At 44.1% G+C, this 23,515-nt stretch overlaps 1 protein-coding gene across 1 annotated transcript in view; it reads right to left on the minus strand.

The window, feature by feature from the left end:
• The window catches only part of LOC137884491 (parkin coregulated gene protein-like), a 97,630-nt gene that overhangs the window by 30,360 nt on the left and 43,755 nt on the right, over window positions 1–23,515 (minus strand). The window lies entirely within an intron of this gene.

Genomic DNA, 23,515 nt, shown 5'->3' on the forward strand with positions numbered 1-23,515 from the left:
ACTCAAGAACAAAGTGCGTCTCCAGTGACGGCCGGTGGACATCACTTGTGTGGGTTGAAGACACAGAGAGCGTCACGTGTCTGTTGAGACGGCAGCTGGTTTGACAGAACGTTGTACCACCAAGGGATGAGGACGGGTTGGAGCTGTGAACTAATGCGTTCGAGGCAGAAAGTAAGAGTGCATTCAACCCTTTGTTCTGTCATACAGCTGAAACAAGAAAAGCACATCACCAGGCAGGATATCATCAGAATAGAATCACACAGCCACAGGGAACACGATACTTCATGAGGTGAGAATTTAAACTAGGCTTTGTTAAAACAAGAACAAGGCATTGTGAGTCAGTAATATACAAACACACTTGATTCAAAGAACATTAGAGTCTAGATGTGCCTTCATTCTGTAACACACACATTAATCTAAGCTTGTGATATTAATATATATATATATATTCTAAAGGCCTTCCATAGGTGGATAATCAACCATGGCTTCAACTGGTTTCAATACAAATACAGGCTGAAGCCGACAATGACGCCCCACAAAGGACCAGATGTGAACGGAGGATGGAGAAAGAGAAAAAGAGCAAGAGCAGCAGTCTGCCAAGGTGACGACACCCACGGCAACAGACGGACCCTGAGAGTTAATGAAGCAGTCCTCCCCTATTATATCTGCCTGCATCCACCGCAGCACAAGGTAAAAGACCACCAGACGGTCCTCCTCTCCCCTCCCGTGAGCGCCCCCCCCCCCCCGTCGTCCTGAACACCGATCCCGCTCACAACTCATCCCTCTCAGCGCACACTGTAAACCACACCTGCCTCGGTGCCGGACCGAGGCGTAAATCTGCGCTTGTTTCTTGGTAATAAAAAGAACTTCTGATACAGCAGCAGAAAAGAAACAGATTTATTAAGGCAGAGGAAGAACACTCCCTCACTAATGAAGAGGATGATAATAACACATATAGAGAAAGATTCATCGTGCTGAGGCCACATGGTATAATAACTAGTGAATTACACACAACAGTGTAAAAGCAGAATTACTGGATGAAATTGAAGTTAGACAAAAAATATGGGGCAGCGGCGGGTATTTTGGATTCTCCAATATGAAAGCATGAAGATAGTCTGCAAAACGAGAGTTTAGTCAATTCACCACTTAACTGTCAGATTCAATTAGAGGCGTTCTGAGGACAGAGCTCTAATGTAAGCATCCTGGTACCATGAACAAGTGCTCCATCACATGTAACCAGCTCCTGTACTGGTTATAGAAATCATCAAAATAAAGACTACCTCAAGTAGTACCTACAGACCGCTGTTCTGTTAATGCTTTTATTCTGGTAGGATGTTTCCTGTTAGAAAAAACAACCAATCAGAGCTTTGTGAACAGGATGGAGGGTTATGGTTACCATTGTGTAATGTAATAATGGTGGTCATCTACACTTATAGCCAGCTAGCTTGTAGCTACGTCCATGACAAAGACGACAGAAGGTGGGGACACGCGCGGCTGACTTTGACATCGTTGTCCTGGTTGCTGTAAGTCAGTGTGATAGTGATAGTTAAAGTGATAGTGATAGTTAAAGTGACAGTGATAGTTAAAGTGATAGTTAAAGTGACAGTGATAGTTAAAGTGACAGTGATAGTTAAAGTGATAGTGATAGTTAAAGTGATAGCGATAGTGATAGTTAAAGTGATAGTGATAGTTAAAGTGATAGTGATAGTTAAAGTGATAGCGATAGTGATAGTTAAAGTGATAGTGATAGTTAAAGTGATAGTGATAGTTAAAGTTTTAGTGATAGTTAAAGTGATAGTGATAGTTAAAGTCATAGTTAAAGTGATAGTGATAAGTGTTTATTTCATTATAAGCTGAATGTCACAATCATTTCCCTATTACAAGGACAGGAGGGTAGTGCGTCTGTGTTTGCGTTTCCAATGCATTGTGCATGTTGTCATGTCTTTTAATACAACTTGTGCTGCTGGAGATGCAGTGCATTACTGTGCTCGGGGTTCTGCTTTGGTTGTATTGTGCTAAAGTTTTGTCGACCACCAAACAGAAAAGGCTCAATATTTGACGTCTATATATATTTTTGGAGACTCCCTGCAGCTGTACAGAAGCCGCTCAGGTTGTGAGTGTCGGAGGCGAGTGGATATTGCCTTACTGCTGCTCTTCCCCTAGGAGGGCTGAGGTTCTGCAGAGCCTCACGCATTGTATCTGATAACATTTTCACTAATATCAATATTGTATAACTCGAACACTTGTCGAGTCTCATTTTCCTCCGTTTCATCAGTGGAATGGGCCTGATGAATTGCCTTCCTTGTGAAGTGACAGCACTCTTCCCTTAACATGTCTGATCTAGTTTGTTTTATCTCTCACACCTCTGCACCAGACCGAGGCCGACTTTGTTGTGTTGCGTTTGATTTATGTCTATACGGGCGTACTCGTATGTCCATCTGTTAGCACAGAGGTTTGTTATAGAACAGCTTTGATTTCCTCCCTGAACCCATTCCCAATACAAGCCTGTCTAATACTGTACAAATCTGTCTTCATCACAATCAAGCAGGCATGAAACAGAAGTCAATACGCTGTGTCCTGCCTCCTGTGGAGATAGAGTGAAGTGAACTAACACGGAGGCATGCAGGTGGAGTCTGTCTCAATCATACATCCACGTCTTGGTAGCATGTTCCTCACTTTGATTAGGACTCAGACGACACAGTAATACCAGAGGAAAGAACTTGTTGATTTGCTAGTTGCCGACATGCAGCTTAGCACCCGAGCAGACGATTACTCAGCTTTCATGTTTCTCGTTGTTTCCGTCCTGCAATCTATTTCAGTCGACCTGCGACACGTTCAAAGATGAAATAAGCACAACTTCCATTCCATCGCGGCAAAATACCGTCTCCTGTCCATCATCTCACAGCCACATGTGGAACACACCAGAGATTTTAATCTTTAATGTGGCTAATGTCAGACAGAGATTATAGAAAGAGAGAGAGAGAGAGAGAGAGAGAGAGAGAGAGAGAGAGAGAGAGAGAAAGAGGGAGAGAGAGACAGAGAGAGGGGGAGAGAGAGAGAGAGAGCGAGAGAGAGGGGGGAGACACTGAGACAGAGACAGAGATGACAGCAGAGGAGACAAAGGCGAGAGGAATCAACAGTGATATTCTTGGACTGGATGTGAGGCGGTGAGTAGGGAGGCTGGGGGGAGGAGGGAAATGTCACGGCCAATCTCTAATGAAGGGCCTTCCGGGAACTATAGTTAGATAAATTATTTAAAGGCTTTCATTTAAAAATGTCCCAAAAACTGTGCTGCGATGATTTGCGCAGGGGCTGGGGAAAGGTCAGCCGTGTGTTGGGAGTGCTTCATTAACCTCTCACCACCTCCCTACCTCAATTATTTCTGTCAAAGAGCACCTGGGGGGGGGGGGGGGGGGGGGGGTGAGTGGAGGAGAGATAGGAGGGACCGCTGTGGTCGAGCTGATACCGCTCTGCCGCTGAGGACGCCGCTCAGTAGGCGAGAGCTGAGGGGCTCAACTACGTCCGGCTTATCTCAGAACCTGGTGGCGGTCCATTCCAGGTGCAGTGTTTGGGAAGGCTGGATGAACTATGTGCACTTGTATGACTGTGTGTGTGTGTGTGTGTGTGTGTGTGTGTGTGTGTGTGTGTGAGAGTGTGTGTGTGTGTGTGAGTGTGTGTGTCTGTGAAGAAACGGTGGGGAGGCAGCTGGCTGGTGCACAGGCCTCAGGAGTGTTAAACGCTTTGATCTTGTAAAATGTTTTCAACAACCGTGGAACTATCAGAGGTGCTAGGAAGTCTGATTTCTCTCTCTCTCTCACACACACACACACACACACACACACACACACACACACACACAGACAAACACTCTCACACACACACACACACACACACACACACAAAGTTACTTTTTCACTGATGCTCTAAATAGTGTTTATTTAGCAGGTTGAAACTTTTACCTCGTCTCTCTTCTTCACTCTCCTAACAGTTCATGTGTCAAAGAAAGCTTCTTTCAGGGTGTGTATGTTCTCATGGTGATGTGTATGTTCTCAGGGTGTGTGTATGTTCTCATGATGTGTATGTTCTCAGGGTGATGTGTATGTTCTCAGGGTGATGTGTAGGTTCTCAGAGTGATGTGTAGGTTCTCAGGGTGATGTGTAGGTTCTCAGGGTAATGTGTAGGTTCTCAGAGTGATGTGTAGGTTCTCAGGGTGATGTGTAGGTTCTCAGAGTGATGTGTAGGTTCTCAGGGTGTGTGTATGTTCTCAGAGTGATGTGTAGGTTCTCATGGTGATGTGTAGGTTCTCAGAGTGATGTGTAGGTTCTCAGGGTGTGTGTATGTTCTCAGGGTGATGTGTAGGTTCTCAGAGTGATGTGTAGGTTCTCAGGGTGTGTGTATGTTCTCAGAGTGATGTGTAGGTTCTCATGGTGATGTGTAGGTTCTCAGAGTGATGCGTAGGTTCTCAGGGTGATGTGTAGGTTCTCAGGGTGATGTGTAGGTTCTCAGGGTGATGTGTAGGTTCTCAGAGTGATGTGTAGGTTCTCAGGGTGTGTGTATGTTCTCAGAGTGATGTGTAGGTTCTCATGGTGATGTGTAGGTTCTCAGAGTGATGCGTAGGTTCTCAGGGTGATGTGTAGGTTCTCAGGGTGTGTGTATGTTCTCAGAGTGATGTGTAGGTTCTTAGAGTGATGTGTAGGTTCTCAGGGTGTGTGTAGGTTCTCAGGGTGTGTGTAGGTTCTCATGGTGATGTGTATGTTCTCATGGTGATGTGTAGGTTCTCAGGGTGTGTGTATGTTCTCAGGGTGATGTGTAGGTTCTCAGGGTGATGTGTAGGTTCTCAGGGTGATGTGTAGGTTCTCAGGGTGTGTGTAGGTTCTCAGGGTGTGTGTGCTCACACCCTCCCTCCACTTATACAGCTCAATACTAATACTTTGGTGTATATCTAATTGGTTGTCAATCATTTCAAAAAGATGCAGAATGATCCTGGTGACAATGACGGTTCAGCTCATGTGAGTACAGGACTTCAAGCATGAGGAATGCTGACACATGATGTTAGACAATAATCAGAAACAGTAGGAGCTCAGGCTAGCTTTTGGGTCCGTGTTGTACACATGTACCTTGTGTACTTGGGCTGATTTTGTCACATCATCCATCATGAGTCTGTCTTTCCCTATGGTGTAGAAATCAGCCATGCAAGACTTAGGCCGCTGTTGAGTCAAGCCATCTTGGAGCAAAATATCTTCTTGCCAATCTTAGATGGAGGAAGAGACCAACAAACGGACCAACACCATCCTGATACACCGTACGATAATGAAGATACACAATGTGCGCTAACATTCACACACAAACTGCCCGTGTGTTGGCTTATTATACAGTACAAATAATTAATATACTTAATAAACATATATATACATAAATGAAATAGTAAAAGCTTCAAAAATGAACCAAGAATGTCTTCAGGTTTGCCCAGTCCTGATCCATTAATAACAACTAAACACTGCAATCACATGAAATCAATTCAATTCAGTGGAATCACAGCTTTGAAATAATTCATGCAGTGCTTTTGTGTGGGATTAAACTGAGGTGATCTTTAACATTTGAACTATTGAACAATTGGAAGTCGTCTTGACCCCGCTGACCTTTGAGGGAACGGAGAGCCGACGGTCCAAAATGGAGGGACCATGTTAGCTGTGTCGCACCATCCGGTTCTATAAAACCACTTTTATACACAAACAGTGATGAGACGGCAGAGGAAGTACCAGCATGTTCCCACCAGTGAATGGTGTTAACTTACTGTCCAGTTAAAGATACGACTAGAGGACCAAGCTTCCAGCATCACATATTTCTCCAGGATTTGCAAATGAATTTGACCGTGTCACTCTCTGATGTGACCGCTACGTCAAAGTTTATTTGAACACACCTCAAAGTGAAACATGGGAAACCCTAAATATGTTTCTTCACATATTCCCAATGGCAGGAATACATCTTAACCCTCTCTCCTCCTCTTTTCTTTGCTCTTTATCTGACTTGTATCTCTGATCCCATCCCGGTGAGGCAATAGCAGACTAATTGTCAGGCTGTTCCTCTAATGCCGGATTTCTAGGTTAGGGGGCAGCGTGGACTCCTCTGAGCTTGTAAAGAAGAGAAAGTACAGGAGAGAAAGAGAGAGAGCAGACAGGGAGGACATCTGAGGTTCAAGTTAAGCATGCACCATTTCTAAACGACTGAACACAGGAAAGTGAACTGCAAGGCACAGATAGGTGCTCAACACTCAAATCTGCACCACATCTAAAAGGCATAGTAGTCGGAAGAAAGTGTTGCAATATGACCCACTGATTGGCGAAGGTCCTTCAGTATTATGTTGTTCATACGACCTGAGATTTCGTATTTGTCTCAATCAGGCCTATTCAGCTGGCAAGTGTCAGGCTGCCTTAATATAGGCTGCTACATCAAAGAGGTGACTAATCAGGCTGACGGGGAGAGGTGTCACACAGTGTCAATCCTTCAGGGCTGCAGCCTGTCTCTCCAAGAGCATGACCTCAAATAACAAAGCACATGCACATGCACATGCACTGCACAGCAGCACACATAAAAACAGGAGCACACATCAGCTATGGACATATGAATGCACATGCACACCTTTGCTGACGGGAACATGTGCGTGCAGTTAGATGCGTCTACTTGTACATGCACAAACACACTGGATGCATACATGCTAACCCAGCAATACACATCTCCTTGGGAATCGATGTGAAGGATGACTCGGTTTAATGATAGGCCTCTGTTGATGAGGGCTGGGAAAATGAGGTGAAAAATGGAAACTCATCTTGATGTATTTGGGTCAATTTCACATCCACGGCCGTTGCTTGGTCAGGCCTATTTCTGGAAGAAGTGGTGGCGGTAATTAATGGGTGATAATGGACACATTTAATTGGCTGTAATCTATCTGATGAAGTGAGGAGCCTCCATTCTTTTGAGGACAAAGGCCCACTGGGAGGGCGGAAGAATCTAGCCTCATCTGTAATGCTGCAGGCATACAGTATAGAGTGGACCATATATCAGCATAACAATAATGCAACTCTGTGACGCAAAACAATTAAACCTCACAGTGCATTTAAGACAATATATGCATCATTCCCGATCAGCACGAGTGCATCCTCCTGCGCGGACAAAGAGAAAATGCAACAAGCCAGGATAAAAAAACTGCTTAACATAAAACTCAATAAATCAATTCAAACATGCAATGCGCTCTATGTACTCGTGGCTGCTTGGTTCGGCCCGAGAGCTCACTCTATAATCTAGATCCTCCATTTGATAGAGAAGAGAAAATGCAGCCTGCCACGCTCTCCTCCCAGAAGAGGGGCGAGAACACTTATTTGCATTGAAATGAACTGTCTGCGACATGTGTGTGTGAGCGCGTGCGGCTGTGTGTCGTAACGACGCTGCGGTCTTGTGTGTTTTGTCAAGGGGGCGTTGCGTGTCGACCTGCATGGATCACTAGTGATGGGGTGACTCCTCAATCTCACCACCACCCGCTCTCCAGCCTCAGGGGGAGCCGTGTGCCCGGCTGTACTTACACATGGTGTATGTCTTCTGTCCATTCCCAGCGCTGCTGCAGTGCTTTCTCATCCCCACGGGTGATCTATGGTGCTGGCGAGCATAGTACCTTCAAAGCCATTGTAAATCAGCATGACATTAGACAATTTGTTTTAGAATCTGTTCGATAATTCACTTTGTAAGAGAACATGCAGTGTGCAGAATTCATTTTAGTCACATATCAGGAGACGTGTTTCTGTTCTGTCATGTCTCCTACCGATGTTCAGAAGGCATGTAGTGTTTGGCAACCAGTGGCACCAGAAACATTTGTGTGTGTGTGTGTGTGTGTGTGTGTGTACATATTCTGATGGGACCACAGTTAGCTTCAAGCTTGCTAGAAGGTCTAGCTTACAAAGGCAGGGAGGTCAAACCAGTCTGGCAGACAGTCAGCTATGGGGCATGGCTTCAAAAACACCCACAACTAGAAGACTGTGATGTGATTTAACTGATTCTAAAGCCTATGAATGTGACGGGTTCACACTGGAGATGAGGACAATGTAACTCTGTCGTTAACTCATCCACTAAACCTACCAAGTAATACTGCACACTTTACTCTATAGTGAGCACATGGAGCTTGTGGACACTCATCAATCACCATCACTGTGCACCCCCACTGACAGGTGCAGTGCTTCATTTACACATCTATCCGTTCAAAAACCTGCATTGTGAGACGTCGAGGAGAACGTAGTACAACACTGATGACTACTACTCTGTGTCTCATACCTGTAAACATGCTATATTGTGCATGATTACTGCACTTTGGAGTTTGGACATTTAATATAAAGGTAGAAAGTAAATACAGTCCACATGGTATTAATATACAGCTTGAGCAGTAGCAGAGGAAGTAATCAGTAAAAACTACTCATACCACTCTCTAAAACTACCCATTACAAGTACAAGAGATGCACTGAAAGTGTAGTAAAAGTAAAATGATGTTGTTATAATCAGGAAAATGTACTTAAATTATGAAAAGTTAAAACACTAAACTCCTCTAAAAATACCTCATAATTGCACTTGAGTACATGTACTGAGTACTTCATAGCTGAGTGAAGGACTGGTTTTGTGAAGCTAGTAAAAGCAGCGATAACATTAACATTATAAACCTTAATCATAAATGAAATAGGGCATCAACAAAGAAAGTGACCCAGAACACAGACACATGACTCCCTGCACAGGGAAAGTACAGCAGAGCGCTCCATTAACGTAAGACTCAATTACTGAAATGGCCTTTATATTTAGCCTGCATGACACGGAATGAATCACCTGGATTGTCTGAGACGCTCTGAACTCCTGCCATGGCTCTCTTATTGTGCTGATATCAAAGCAGGAGGCTTTTTTTACAATCATCCCACACTGATGCTGTCCTTCTTTACTTTGGAGAGGTTACGTCTGAAACTACCTCTCGACAAATACGGAACCACCGGATGCCGTCGAACAAAGCTCGGAGCAATCACACGAAGGGAGCAGGTCGATGCCAGAGGCTGTCAAACCGAAAGAGCTGTTGGTTAGAGGTAGCTTTAGCAAAACACTGGGACAACAGCATTCAAATACAGGTAACCTTTTCATAGATGCACGACACTTATATATATATATATATATCCTGTATATATATATAGTCTGTGAGTTGATGTCAACACTGCTCTGTGCGTCACGTTGTTGTCGGTGTGGAGAAGTGTGCAGACGGCTTTAGTATTTGCGATGCTGAGGTCTCACTGGTGTGGTGCTGAGTCCAGACTGACCTACAGACTGAAAGGCCATCCCGTTACCTCTCCATTATTCTGCCTGATTGCCTTCTTGTTAGCTGTTTCTGTGGGAGGATTTGATTTCCCCTGAATAGATGCACCTGAGAGACATGTCAGCACTGAGGCGGAGCATTTTCCCAGTGTTCAGTCAGCATAGGTTCAGGTGTTTTCTATTGAGAGTACACCTTAATGCAGATGATTTGCTCGTTAAATGAGCGATGACCAAGACTCCAAGTCTCACTGATCAGTCCTATCCACAAAGGCTCAGTTCATTCTCCAACCTGGACAACAGCCATCACAGAGTGACACCAGATCTAATTGAATTGCACAACAAAATTTGAGATGTGGGCGACAATTCAGAGGTTTGGAGCCAGGCTAAGTTGAGCCTCCCTGTGCAAAGCATTATCTATGGATCACAGCACGTCTCCACTGAGTGCTCTTTATAGGTAATCAATAGGTGAGCTGGCTCATGATGGCTCTCACTCATTACAACTCTTTAATAAAAGCCCACCCTGCGGTGACTGCTGCTCTGGGTAGTACACACACACACACACACACACACACACACACACACACACACACACTCACACACACACACACACACACACACAGCCTTATGGGAAACCAAATCTCTGTTTACACACAGGAAAAACACAACTCACAAACGTGGAGCACAGCATCGTTTGCTAAGCAGGCAGCTGAATCCGATCATAATCATGTATAGCTCCTGTAATAACGTGACTCATTGTGAGGACGTTTGAAGTATCGATGACTTAATCCATATAAACATCAGCTTTATGTTGGGGTGCCGGGTTGAAAATATCAAGTAAGATAACTCTCCAGTAAAGGAGACACACGCGCTGTGAAATGCTCCTCTCATTGCTGTGAGGCTTGCATTAATCAGCAGCTCAACTACCAGCCTCCAGTCGAACGCGTCTTTCTCGGAGTCAAGCGAGTTGAACTCCAAACCGCGTCGTCTCGCATGACAACTTCAACAAGCTACAGACTGGTTGAGGTGTGTATTTCCCAATCACTGCAAAGCAGCTGTTAGTTCAATCTCTCCACACACATGGAGTCAGGTGATGAAAGCCTTTTCAGTATTTTCTAGTGGGGGGGGGGGGGGGGGGTCACTTTGTCATATGTGCAGCGGTAAGGTGATCTGCAGCTCGGGTCACTTTTCCATGAACCACCCACCAGCCTGCCCTCTTATGTTCAGGGACCACAGAGTCAGAAATAGAAGAGGGAGCTGGGAGCTCCGCATCAACTGCCACATACCTCAGAACTGAAGAAGCACAGGATTGTGAGCTTCAGTTACACTATAGCATCTGCTTCAGTACGGCAACAACACACTCACGCAACGCACACATGGAAAACACAGCAAAACACTCACCATCTGACACCATGTGTTCTGCCAGCCAAATAGAAATTTGTTATAATAAAAACGTTCTCATAAGAACCGTTCCTAAGCTGTGGACTAACAGTTACTGGGGCTGAGTATGAATGCAGGAATCTACTTGACACACTAGTGCAGTACATAAGCCACCATTACGGACTGTTTAACAGACAACGGTGTGCCTGACGACCCAGAAGGCCCCGATAGTGTGCTATGATCTAAGCATCCTTAAGGTGTCAGCATCTGAGGTGAAGATGACCTTTCTCTGCCCAGAATAGCAGCGCTGAGGGGAACAAAAGCTGTGATGACAAACACACAGGAGAAAACGTGACCCCTCAGGGCCGACACGCTCTGAACACAAGCTCACGTTCTGAGGTTCTATATCTGCACCTACCACCACAGACATGAACAGCATGTAGACAATCTTTATTTCCTGTAAAACAATACATCAAAATGGCTCAATACGCAGCAATCAATGTTAAAGTTATGAACAATAACATCCTCATGTATTATCTTTTAAAGGAATAGTTAGTCATTTTGAGGATGTGCTTGTTCGCTCATTACAGCTCCCCACCCTCCGATCCCCCTCAGGTGAACACTGTTGGTTCTGTCAGCACTGTTGGCTGAGAGCCGTCTGACGGCAATAGAAATTCTCCAACGCACGTATAGCACCTTTAAAGATCACTAAAGATCACTAAAGAACACGCTTGATCTTGTTTCCTAAATCGATACACAAACAGCTTTAGATCGACACATTGTGGTTGACCAGCGTAGACTGCATGACGTCACCTGAAACCAGTGAGAAGAGCAGAGACAAAACAGAAAATGGTGCTATATTGTAGGATCCTCTTACAGTAAGATATGCCAATCCTACTGGAACTCATCCACACACTCACCACCACCCTACACACTCATGTGAGTGACAAGCATATTGACCGCAAACAGAACTCTGATGCACTGAAAAGAGCCAAAGAGAAGCGTCTCCTATTTCAGGTGTTTCTTTCAGAGGGAGAACATGTGGCTGTGTCGGTCTGCATCCCGAGGCTGTCTGCAGGCACTATTGTTACTACTGGATTACAAATAATAAAGAGAAGAGGTGAGTCTGGTTTCTCAGCGTTCTGGTCCACAAAGCCCATCTGGGAGAGGTTTTCACAGTAGACGGCGGCAGGCCATCAGTGCAGCTCTCCTCCAAGCACAGCGCTGAGATTTCAGCATGTTTGACAAGGCCACTCGGGGGGGGGGGGGGGGGGCAGGGACCTAAATGATTCAGGCGCTCACCGCTTCGTTCAGTCTCCCTGTTGCCTCTGTGCGTAAAGAGAGACTTGAGAAGAACAGCAGGATATGTAGCGTACGAGGGAGAAAGACGAGGTGAGACGGTGAGCGAAAGCCGTGGGAGAACCGAGGATGTGCGCCTCTCCGACCCCACCGGCTAAATATTTGATGGGAGGAGGTGGTGGAGAGGAGCTGAGGTGAGAGGAGGAGAACCGTGGGTGCATTTCCTTCGGGAGTGTGTAATGTGTGTCCCGGGCGTGCAGCGGCTGTGGGGGTCAGGACATTACAAGAGTCTCCACTGTCCACCAGGTGAATTATTCATCTCGCTGAGGTCAACACCAGAACGGCATTATGGGTGGCAGGCAGGAGAGAACAAAGAGGCCGAGGCTTTTAGCACACAGGATCCAAAACTGCATGGCTACACTCATGTGGGAGAGAGAAAGAGTAGAAAGAGAGATGATAGAGAGAAAGGAGGAGCAGTGGAGGCGCACAGGGAGGAGGGGAGATGGTGTAAAACTCTGGTTGGTGTTGGAGCTTAGATGACATTCATGATGTGGCCGCTGCCGTCGGAAAGACTGGATGAACCATCATAGAATCCAATATCCGAGACCCGACAGTGTTCTGTTGATGCTCTCATGAACATTCAAGTCCTTGTATTTATGATCCGCAATATGGAAACATTTTCTGTGAGAAACAGACACAAAGAAAGAAAGCGCTGCGATTGATTGAAAAAAGGCCTGTTTCATGCTTGACAGTGTCCTGCTTCCTGTTTACCGTTACCTGTTACTTTATACTGTCAGTGAAGAACTTCATGGCAGCTTATTGAGACATTTGAAAAATGACTGTTTCATATTGTTTGTACTGGTTTAGAGTTAAATACGATTAATTAAGCTTTTACATAACTAATAAATGTTTTCGTAAAACTCTGTCACAACACAATCTGGCATGCATCCAAATCCAGCTGCACAGCTGCAGTCCTAATGTAATAATGTAGTAATATAATAATGTAATAATGTAGTAATATAATAATATAATACTGTAATAATGTAGTAATATAATAATGTAATAATATAATAATGTAATAATGTAGTAATGTAGTAATATAATAATATAATAATGTAATAATGTAGTAATATAATAATGTAATAATGTAGTAATATAATAATGTAGTAATATAATAATGTAATAATGTAGTAATATAATAATATAATGTAGTAATATAATAATGTAATAATGTAATAATATAATAATGTAATAATGTAGTAATATAATAATGTAATAATGTAGTAATATAATAATGTAATAATGTAGTAATATAATAATGTAGTAATGTAGTAATATAATAATATAATAACGTAATAATGTAGTAATATAATAATGTAGTAATATAATAATGTAATAATATAATAATGTAATAATGTAATAATGTAGTAATATAATAATGTAGTAATATAATAATATAATAATGTAGTAATATAATAATAAAATAATGTAATAATGTAGTAATATAATAATATAATAATGTAATAATGTAGTAATATAATAATGTAATAATGTAGTAATATAATAATGTAATAATGTAGTAATATAATAATGTAATCATGTAGTAATATAATAATGTATAATGTAGTAATATAATAATGTAATAATGTAGTAATATAATAATATAATAATGTAATAATGTAGTAATATAATAATATAATAATGTAATAATGTAGTAATATAATAATGTAGTAATATAATAATATAATAATGTAATAATGTAGTAATATAATAATATAATATAATAATGTAGTAATATAATAATATAATAATGTAATAATGTAGTAATATAATAATGTAGTAATATAATAATGTAATAATGTAATAATATAATAATGTAATAATGTAGTAATATAATAATATAATAATGTAATCATGTAATGCATGTTATGTACTAAGTTTTGAGGTCAACATGACGGTCTTGGAGGGCCGTCAACGACCAATAGAATATGATCTCAAGGAGATCATAGCAGGCATATTCCACATTCCACGCGGTGGTGTGAAGCACACGAGATGTTTAGCTCTCCTCTACTGACTCTGAAGGACACGGACTGTGTGAGCATGCCTGTGTGACAGTACAGATCCTGAGTAAATAACACAGCGCTATGGGGATTTTCTCACTGTTGGTGCAGCAGTGACGGTGCAGACAGACAGACAGACAGACAGACAGACAGACAGACAGACAGACAGACAGACAGACAGACAGACAGACAGACAGACACACACACACACACACACACACACACACACACACACACACACACACAGGTCCTGAAAGTGGTGTCCTATGCCTGGTACCAATATTATTTACAGACGAAGCTGCAATTAATTGATTATGCAAACAATGTACAATGTGCATTCTAAATTATAATACTGAGCACTGCCAGAAGCCAAATTAAATATTAATCTTTTCCTTATTAAATTAATTTTAAACATTAGCAATGTTGCAGCACTGAAGAGCGTAAGTGCTTGAAGCATATTCTTTGCAGATAAAACTTAATTTCTGAACACACTGGCAGCTGGCAGCTTGCATGCAAAAACATTCTCAAGCTGCATTTGTTTGGTTGTTGCTGGTTCTGGAGCTGAAGAGAATCCCGGTGTGTTCAGTCATACATTCCAGAGATTTGCCATGTTTGTCATGCAGTGTTTGAACACCGAATTGTGCGGCTTACAGCTGACTTTCTTTTGAAATGTGCGTCCATTCATCTGAGGCTTGAAGGTTGTAGCTCTAAGGTATTACCAAACTTCTACATCGGATACGACTCAAAGAGTCCAATCAGTGGAAAAAGACATAACATTGAGAGCAGGTGGTCAGTGAGAAAAGTAATAAATAAAAGTAATAAAGTAATAAATAAAGTAGTAATGACTGAGTGCAGCTACAGCCACACTGAAATCAGCCATGGTTTTATATCTCATTAAAGCAACAAGGAAACGACTCCATATGATCAGATACAAGGCACAGATAGCCGCTGTAGCATTCATCTGATCCATACGCACATTCATCTGATCCATACGCACATGATCATCCTGTGGGTGAGAGAGCATTTATTAGGAAGCGAGTGAGGACGGAAACAGTTTTCCCTCGTTTGTAGTCAATAGTACATTTGTTGGGTTTAAAAACGAAGACATGTTCAAAGTGTTACGATATAAGCGTATCTGTCTTTCCCTCTACAGTAGTGTACAGTGAAACTACCTCACAGTGTATATGGTCATAGTCAGGGAGAAGTCCAACGCTAATATGAAAATAGTTTTATGAAATTAGGACTTCATCCCACAGGATACATTTGGTAGATGAAATGTGAGAAATTACTAATGAAATGACCTTTTTGGCTGCTCTGAGGACCGGTACTGTAACAGCACTAAAAATCAGGCAGCTTGACCGGCTTTTTGGAAACAGTGACTCACTTGACTGCCGTTGGCGACGTGTTTCCTTGCATGAGAAAATGGACCTGTGCTGTGAGAGCGTGTGAAACGGAGTCTCACGGTCCATGTTCAAGCTTAGCTGTTAATGTTGAAACTGAAGTGCAGAATTTAGTCAGTCACCAAAGAGTAAGTTAGTGTAAACGAAAGTGTCTTAAACTTCGACACTATGACACAATTCTTGTTCTCTGTAGTTCTGCTCATGAAACACTAACCGTTGATCCGTGTCACTGACCCGGATGTCACATGTATGATTAGCCTTAATGTCTAACAGAAGCCTGGGCAGCATGATGGGGATGAATAGTTATGTATGGGACCAATAAACCCGACCTATCAACAATTAAATGATAGGAAGTGTAGTTCAAACAACACCAATTCACTTTAGTTTAATGAGAGTCTGTACCAGTCTTCTTCTAATAACGGATATAATCCTTTATAATTAAGTATTGTATGAGCCATGGAGTGAGACGGAAACATTAGAGATGGGAGCTAGAAACTGGACGAAGACTGGGACAACCTTCTGGAGCTTTGTGTGAGTAAGGAGGAACGTTGTGAGGGTGTGCAGCAGGTTGTTGAGGAATAGTGTGCATTAGAATGATAGAATAGGCTTCAATTACATCCATTAGAGACGTGTGAGGACTGTGACTGGCGCGTGGCAGTGTGAAAATGGATCAGATAAGGTTTCCTCTGTCAGGGAGACGTGATGAGAAAGGGCAGTAATGGGAGGCGGGTCTCTAAAGACCAGACAGACGGGAGACAGACCCAAAGAAAACTCTATGTTTCTTTGGGTCTGTACATTATTATACGTGAGACTGCAGTTTAGTAGTCCATGAAATGTCCACAACATTCAGATTGCATGAAATGAAGTGAAAATATTCAGTTACTTTGCTTCTCTGTGATCCTCAGTGCACATACCTTTCTGCCCACATCTGACAAACAGAGGGAAGGAGCACCGTATCCCCAACACCGGTGGTGAAATCTATTTAGCGTCTATTGTTTGTGCGTGTCCTTGTCTGGGACAACACTTTAGGGAGACTGAAATGCTATTTGTGATTTGTTTTGTGAAATTGTGCGGGACTGTTTGCGAAGGTGTGGCTGTTTATGGAAGCTGACAGGTAACCTGGCGCCGGGTGCAGATGCTGATCCAGAGCGGGCCGGACAAACGTCAGCACACACACCGGCATTCTGTGGCGTGCTGCCCGCGGACATGTCAAACACAATGATGCGGTGAGAGGCTCCCTGCTAGGAAGTCACGACACACACAAGGACACAGATTCATACACCAGCATACACGTAAAACTACAGGAAGCAGCGCGCTCACCGGCTATCACGTGGCTGACGAAGCCCCGACCTCCACCAACACACACGAAACGGACCAACCAATCAGAGCGATCAACACGATCCACGTTCAGACCGCAACGATCACCTGTCTTTAGAAAACACAGCTAACGCTTGCACTATTCGTCTCACTCTATTGTCTAATTTCGACAGCTCAATAATTGTGTTACACATGTCAGGCCCCCGGAGTATAGACAATCCTGCAAATCGTTTGAAAGTGCCCCAAATTCATTAATTACAGAGTGTGTTAATCTCATTGAGATGGGAGGAAAAGGACTCTCATAACTCATCCAATTAGGTAATTGAGTGCTACTTGGATTAGAGGGAATGAAAGGACGAGCCCCGCTGAGGTTGAGGACTTCTGGCTCCACAGTAACAATATGAACATGGTCCTCTACAGAGCACAAGGAAGTATGTGCCGAAGCTGATTTTATCCATCTAAAAGCTCAACATTCACTTATAGGCTTCCTCTAACTGCTCATGCTTCTAATCCACCTATTGTTCAGGTTTGAACCTTCGCTAAGCCCCGCCCTCCACCGCTACTCCGTCAAGCTGTCAAAGTGGAGCCCACACTGTCACTAACTGCACTCCCTGAATAAAGATGATCTAAGCAGATGGGTCAACAACATGCTTTTAAAGAATATATCCAGGATGTTTAATTGATTCAGCAGCGAAACAGGTTTCAAAGAAAAAGATAGACGCTACAGCTACAGACCACAGAGTAAAGGTGAACCGCCACATCACCTGGTGATCGAGACAACGAAATGAAGGAACACCCCTGTTCCTGTTGAGCCGGGTAGGTCTTTGTTCACTGTTACAATCTTTAAAAATAAAAGCAACATGAGTACACGTTCAGTACACCTTCAGGAACTAGCGAAGCATAGAAGTGCTAATGCTAGTTCATTATAATTCGATTCAATTCATTTGTATAGTCAAAAACAGCAAACAACATCTTCTGTTACACCCTCGCATCGCATCCTGCTAAACTGCTCCACAGGTTCTGATGTAGAAACGTCCGTTCAACCTCTCTGCGTGTCACTAGTACACAACGTTTAACCATGACAAGCTCAAAATTCACAAACCAGGCTGAAAATAAAGACAATCTGAAACTGTAGCGTGAGAGTCTCTGGAGCAGAGCTGCACAGTTCCTGGTTACTGGTCAGCTGATCGATGCTACGCTATGATTGGTCGGTCAACGTTCGAGGGGCAGGACATAGCAAAGGGTCAATTGGTTTAAGTTCTACTTAAGTCAATTTAAATTGAGTTCTGTTTGTTTAATGCTATTCATGCCAGATGAAGAGGCATGCAGAATGACAATGATGTCATGAAGAAGCTACACAAACAGAAAGAAGGGAAGAAGCAACGACACGACTCTGTGGACCGGAGGCAGTGCTTCTGGAGAGGAGAGCCGGCCTCTGTACACTGCAGCTATCTAAATGGTGATTTGTTTAAGTTGCGGACTCTATTTGCAAAGACGCCCAATTCTCTTTCATTTATACACTGCGTGCCTCAGGGCTCTGTGCCATTTAAAGAGTGGATCACATAATCCCCCTAAGTGCTTCACATTGCAAAAGGCACTATGTATAAATTAATGAAGAAATCAACAAACATAAAGTCAAATTCTTACTGAGGCGCTCCTCAAGCAATTAGTAAAAGTACATTATCTAAACTGGTGGAACAATAGAGGCACAAATGCCTTCGAGCTGGAAAAGGCAAAGTGAAATTTGTCCATCACCGTCTGCGAAGTAAAAAGTTTGAGAGGGTCAATCACAGTGGAGGAGTGAGATGTGTATGTCTGTTGAGTGTGTGTGTGTGTGTGTGTGTGTGTGTTTGTTGAACGGACTGTCTGTCTGCCTGCAGAGCAGCCCAGATTATGCATGAATCAGGCTGCTTATCAGCTGACCTTTAAATTGGAGCCGCAGAGCGACTGCAGGCCCAAGGGCTCACGCTCCCACCTGATTGGCTGCTCCGCCTCAGACCTGCTGACAATAGAAATTAACAGAGCCAAGTGGGCATATCTGCAGGCGGAAGAAGTATGGGAGTGGAGGGAGATGGGGACTGCATTAATATAGAAATATATTTTTTCGTCTTTTCTTAAGCTTCAGGAGAGAAGGAAAAAGTCATTATGTGCTGTGAAGCATGCTAACGGTGGAGCAGGTAAGAACAGACAAGCTCGGTATTACCTGGATTTCATCTCACGCTCACTCATGCTATCTTTCTCTCCATCTCTCTCTTTTCTCTGGCAGTTCCTCCCACTCTTTCTGTATTTTAATGGCGAGGGGCCTTGGCAGGCTGTGATTGCTTGATAGATAGATATCTCCCGCTGGAGAAGGGGGCATGGAAGAGGAGACGGGGCTGAGGATGAGGTGTGTGTTCTGTCGTCCACAGGGACAAGGAGCTGTGTGTGTCTGTGGACGATGATGGATTACATGGGGGCCACGGGCGTGTGTGTGTGTGTGTGTGTGTGTGTGTGTGTGTGTGTGTGTGTGTGTGTCGGCATGGTCCCCTCCATTGCGTCGCTATGTACACAGTGAAAGTACGGCAGTGAATTCATTCCAGCAGCTGGAAAAGGTCATTAAAGAAGACTAATATTTGTGGATGGGAATCCCCAGGAATTAACTTCATCACTATATACGCAACAGTGCAGCGCTCTGGCAGTAAACTGGAGCATTACATCGTATTGTGGACAAGAGCACAGGTGGCTGAGCACACCGGCATACGCTTGGCCTTCTGTCAGATTAAAATGAGTGGGAAAAAAAATGCTTTGGATTAGATACGCCTGCGTGTTCACGATGGTCATTTCATATGTGACAGTCACATGTATATTATCTCCATCCACCGCCGGTGAAATGTCCTTGCCTCCTTGTTCCTGACCGTCCTTCTGTCACGGAGTGGGAGGGGCTACAAGGTCGACCAGCTCTTCCTGTTTAATTCCATCCCAGCGATCAGCTTGGGCCGTTACTGATCCGCCGTGTTCATAGAGACATCCAAGCATGTAGTGAGTGTGTGTGTGTGTGTGTGTGTGTGTGTGTGTGTGTGTGTGTGTGTGTGTGTGTGTGTGTGTGCGTCATGTGATACACAGATAAAGCAGGCCCACAGGGGAAGACAGAGTGGCCAGCCACAGCACTGCATCTGTCACCAACACAAAAACCACACCGGTCGCCCAGGAACACAAGACAGAGAGCCTGAGTGCGGGGGAGACCTTATCATAGCCGGACACATTCCTAGCAGGAAGACAAAAGAGGCCAAATGAAGCAGATCACCGCAGCGTGTGTGAGCAATATGTATGAGTGCGTGAATGTGTGTTTTAGTGTGTGTGTGTGAGAGAGAGAGTGTGTCAGTGATGAATAGGAGTTTAAGGACCTACACCTTACAGATAAGCGGAGAAAATCATCAGGACAACAACAACAAAGCTACAATGCAGACTAAAAGAAACACCAGAAGAACATCGAACATCACCTCCCTTCAAACACAATGAAAGATGTAGCGGCTGAAGATGTCAGGAAACATATTCCCTCATCATCTCTTTGTTTGTCTATGAATCAGTGAGGCTGAATAAATAGAATGTTCTGGAACCAAATCCTGCATCAGTGAGCTGTTTCAAGATATTCTCAGCATGTGCTGGTCGCTGGGTGGCGTAGTGGTTTACTAATAGTCACATCAATTAAAGCATAATATACTTTAAAATGTACTTATTTTACCGTAACCTTAAATTAAGTTAAATGTTCTTCTTTAACATTTATTTATTCAGAAATATCTTCAATCAAAACATGTTGTTTAAGATAAATGTAGCTAAAAGAAATACATCATTATCCAATTCTAGTTATTCTCAAACATGGATATCCAGACAAGGTGAGTCTGACACCCTGACTTCAGAGTCTTACCTCACTGTGGACCTCATCAGATCAGGTTTATGTAAAGGAAAAGCAGAAAACACAGAATGTTATGACAATGACCCGTTGATCCCTATACAAGACCACAACATGAGTCTGTGTAGGTCACTTTGTGGCCTCACAGAACTCCACAAACTCACTTTCTCAAATGATGCTCAGTAGAGGAGCTCCCATCCTCTGGAGCTCAGAAGAGGAGTTTGCTGGATGAGGGAGCACATCTCTCCTTCATAAGGGACGTTGTTGCATTTCATTAGGGATAAGATTCATCACAGCAAGCAAACAAGAGAGCTGAGCAAATCACAGCACATTCCTACACTATCCTCAACAACGGCTCTCTCACACACACACACACACACACACACACACACACACACACACACACACACACACACACACACACACACACACACACACACACACACAAAGCAAACAAAAGCTGAGAGCGCTGATTCAGAAGACAAAGGGGAACATCAAGGACGGTGATACTATGCGATTGCTCATTATTGTGCGCTTCAAGCGAGGCATTACTGTTCCAGTGGTAAGAATAGCAGCCGGGAGTTAAACAGCGACACTTTTCTCTCGTTCAACAATGGAGCTGTTCCTTCTTCAGACGCCTCGGCATGTGGGGCACGGGCGCGCTCGCCCGGTCAGAGGTCCAGTGCTCCGTCTGTGAGAGGGAGAGGACACCCAAGGGTCCATTTTGGAGATGGCTGTGAAGCTCCAGCTCTGACCCTGGAAAAATGTCTCAGATAAGGCCTGTATACAGAGCAATTTAACAGGTCACCACCCTGTCTGAGAGCGGGAGCGACACAGCGGGAGTGTGTGAACACAGCCTCGGGGATCGGTCCCATGATGAGATACTGGTGATACGAGTGTATCCCGGCGCTGCAGCAGCGGCTGTCAGCCTATTGATTCACAGCTCCAACAACTGAGGCGACAGGGACAAAGTCAGGTTTTGTTGCTGGGACAACATGTGATTATATGTGTGTGTGTGTGTGCGTGTCTGTGCGTGTGTGTGTCTGTGCGTGTATGTGAGCGTAGTGGACAGAGCCTGGCAGACCTAAAGAACAGTGAACAGAGAGACACGGAGACAGAGCGCTGGGGCCCTCGTCCACACTGAAGTCAACAGCTGCATATGGGAGTCAACAGATCTATTCATGACAGATGCACACACACACACACACACACACACACACACACACACACACACACACACACACACACACACACACACACACGCACACACATACATACACACACACACACTTGGCACACACTGGACAGTGGCCGGTTTGTGGCTCAGGAGATAAGAGGGATGCCATGCAAGCTCTGCGAGTTACAGTGTGGGAGAGCCAAGGGGAGATGTTAGCACACACTGCTAGACAGTGCTCTGTGTCTTCTGGTGTATTAAACACAATGATGGCGTCTGTCTGCAGGAGGCAGCCGCTCGCTCTGGGTGAGACAGCCGAGCGAGCGTGGGATGGAGCTGGAGGTGTGTATAAGCGATATTAGATAATAGATGGACTTCAATGGAAGCTTTGATATCGATATAAACAAGCCACACTAAACTGAAGAAAGAGACGGAGACAAAGGCATGCATGCATAGAAAGAGTGAGAGAGAACAGCCCTGAAATATTTCCGCATTAGAGAGAAAGAACACAGAGTTCTGAATCACAGAGTGTGTATCCTCTATTTGAAGTCGTATCTGTGTGTGTCAGCAGAGAGTGGGCGGTGAAGAACATGACAGCTTATTTTACAGTAAAGCTCCAGATGGAGAAAAAGCTAAATAACACTGGAAATATTCTATCTGTCTGTGAACTTATATGAACATACTTGTGTACTTTAACTTGGTTGAGCCTTGTGCCTCAACTCCAACCAATCTTGTAAACTCTACTAGATGCCGATGAACTGCTGAACGCGAAGCGCTGTCGCTGCTCAGCCGATCGGGTCCCGTACTCTGGCAGCCGCATAGACCCCTCTCTGTTCCGGACCGGTCTCTCTGGGAGAGGTCAATAGCAGGGACGTCTGCCAGGTGGGAGGTTGGCTCGGGTTTAATCGATGCCCGCCAGAGGAGGACAGACAGGCCGGCACAGTAACTACCAGCCAGAGATAAAACTATTCCTGGTGGGGTTCACCGGCCAACTGCTGAGCCTGCGCTGTGACGGAGAAACTCACGCTTCAGAACGGTTTAGGGGATTGATTTGACAGCTAATTTACAGAGGAGATTTGCATATGGACATGCACTAATAAGGCAGGCTTTTCTTTCTCATCCTGTGTCTTTCCACGCTGCATCTTCCGGCTCGCGCATTCCTTTTTTTAGACCTCAGCAAATACAAAGAGATAATGTAAGCGAATTAAAGAGACAAGAGATTCAAATTGGATATTGATTAAGAGACTAAAGCCTTGTGTTTTCTCCTGTTAAGGCCTGTGTTTAAATGATTGATTCACAGTGTCACTCTCCACATCCGACTGGCTGTGTGTTGAGTCGTGTTTGCGACCGGTTGTGCCTCTAAGACTCCAATGGGCTCACATCATGTCACAGCATGCTAAGTGCTTTGACACAGCCGCACAAAGAGCCCTGCCTATCTGATGCCAATCTTCCCAGGTCCTGGTGTCACCCAGGTGGAGGCTTTCAGAGAAAGCAAGGACAAAGTCTCCTCCTCAACAGCGCCGCACAATGCAGCCTGACTGACAGCAGAAAGGACAAAATGGAGCTTCTCTGTCAAGTGGATGTTAAAGTGGTGGGAGGAAGAGGAGAACAAAGGATTCAGGGGCAGGTGCATGCACTGGATCTACAGAGGAAATAAGGATGCTCTCTG

This window comes from Cebidichthys violaceus, unplaced genomic scaffold (assembly GCF_023349555.1).
Source record: "Cebidichthys violaceus isolate CVI_PGR_0920_01 unplaced genomic scaffold, fCebVio1.0.p SCAF_39, whole genome shotgun sequence".
Lineage (NCBI taxonomy): Eukaryota > Metazoa > Chordata > Actinopteri > Perciformes > Stichaeidae > Cebidichthys > Cebidichthys violaceus.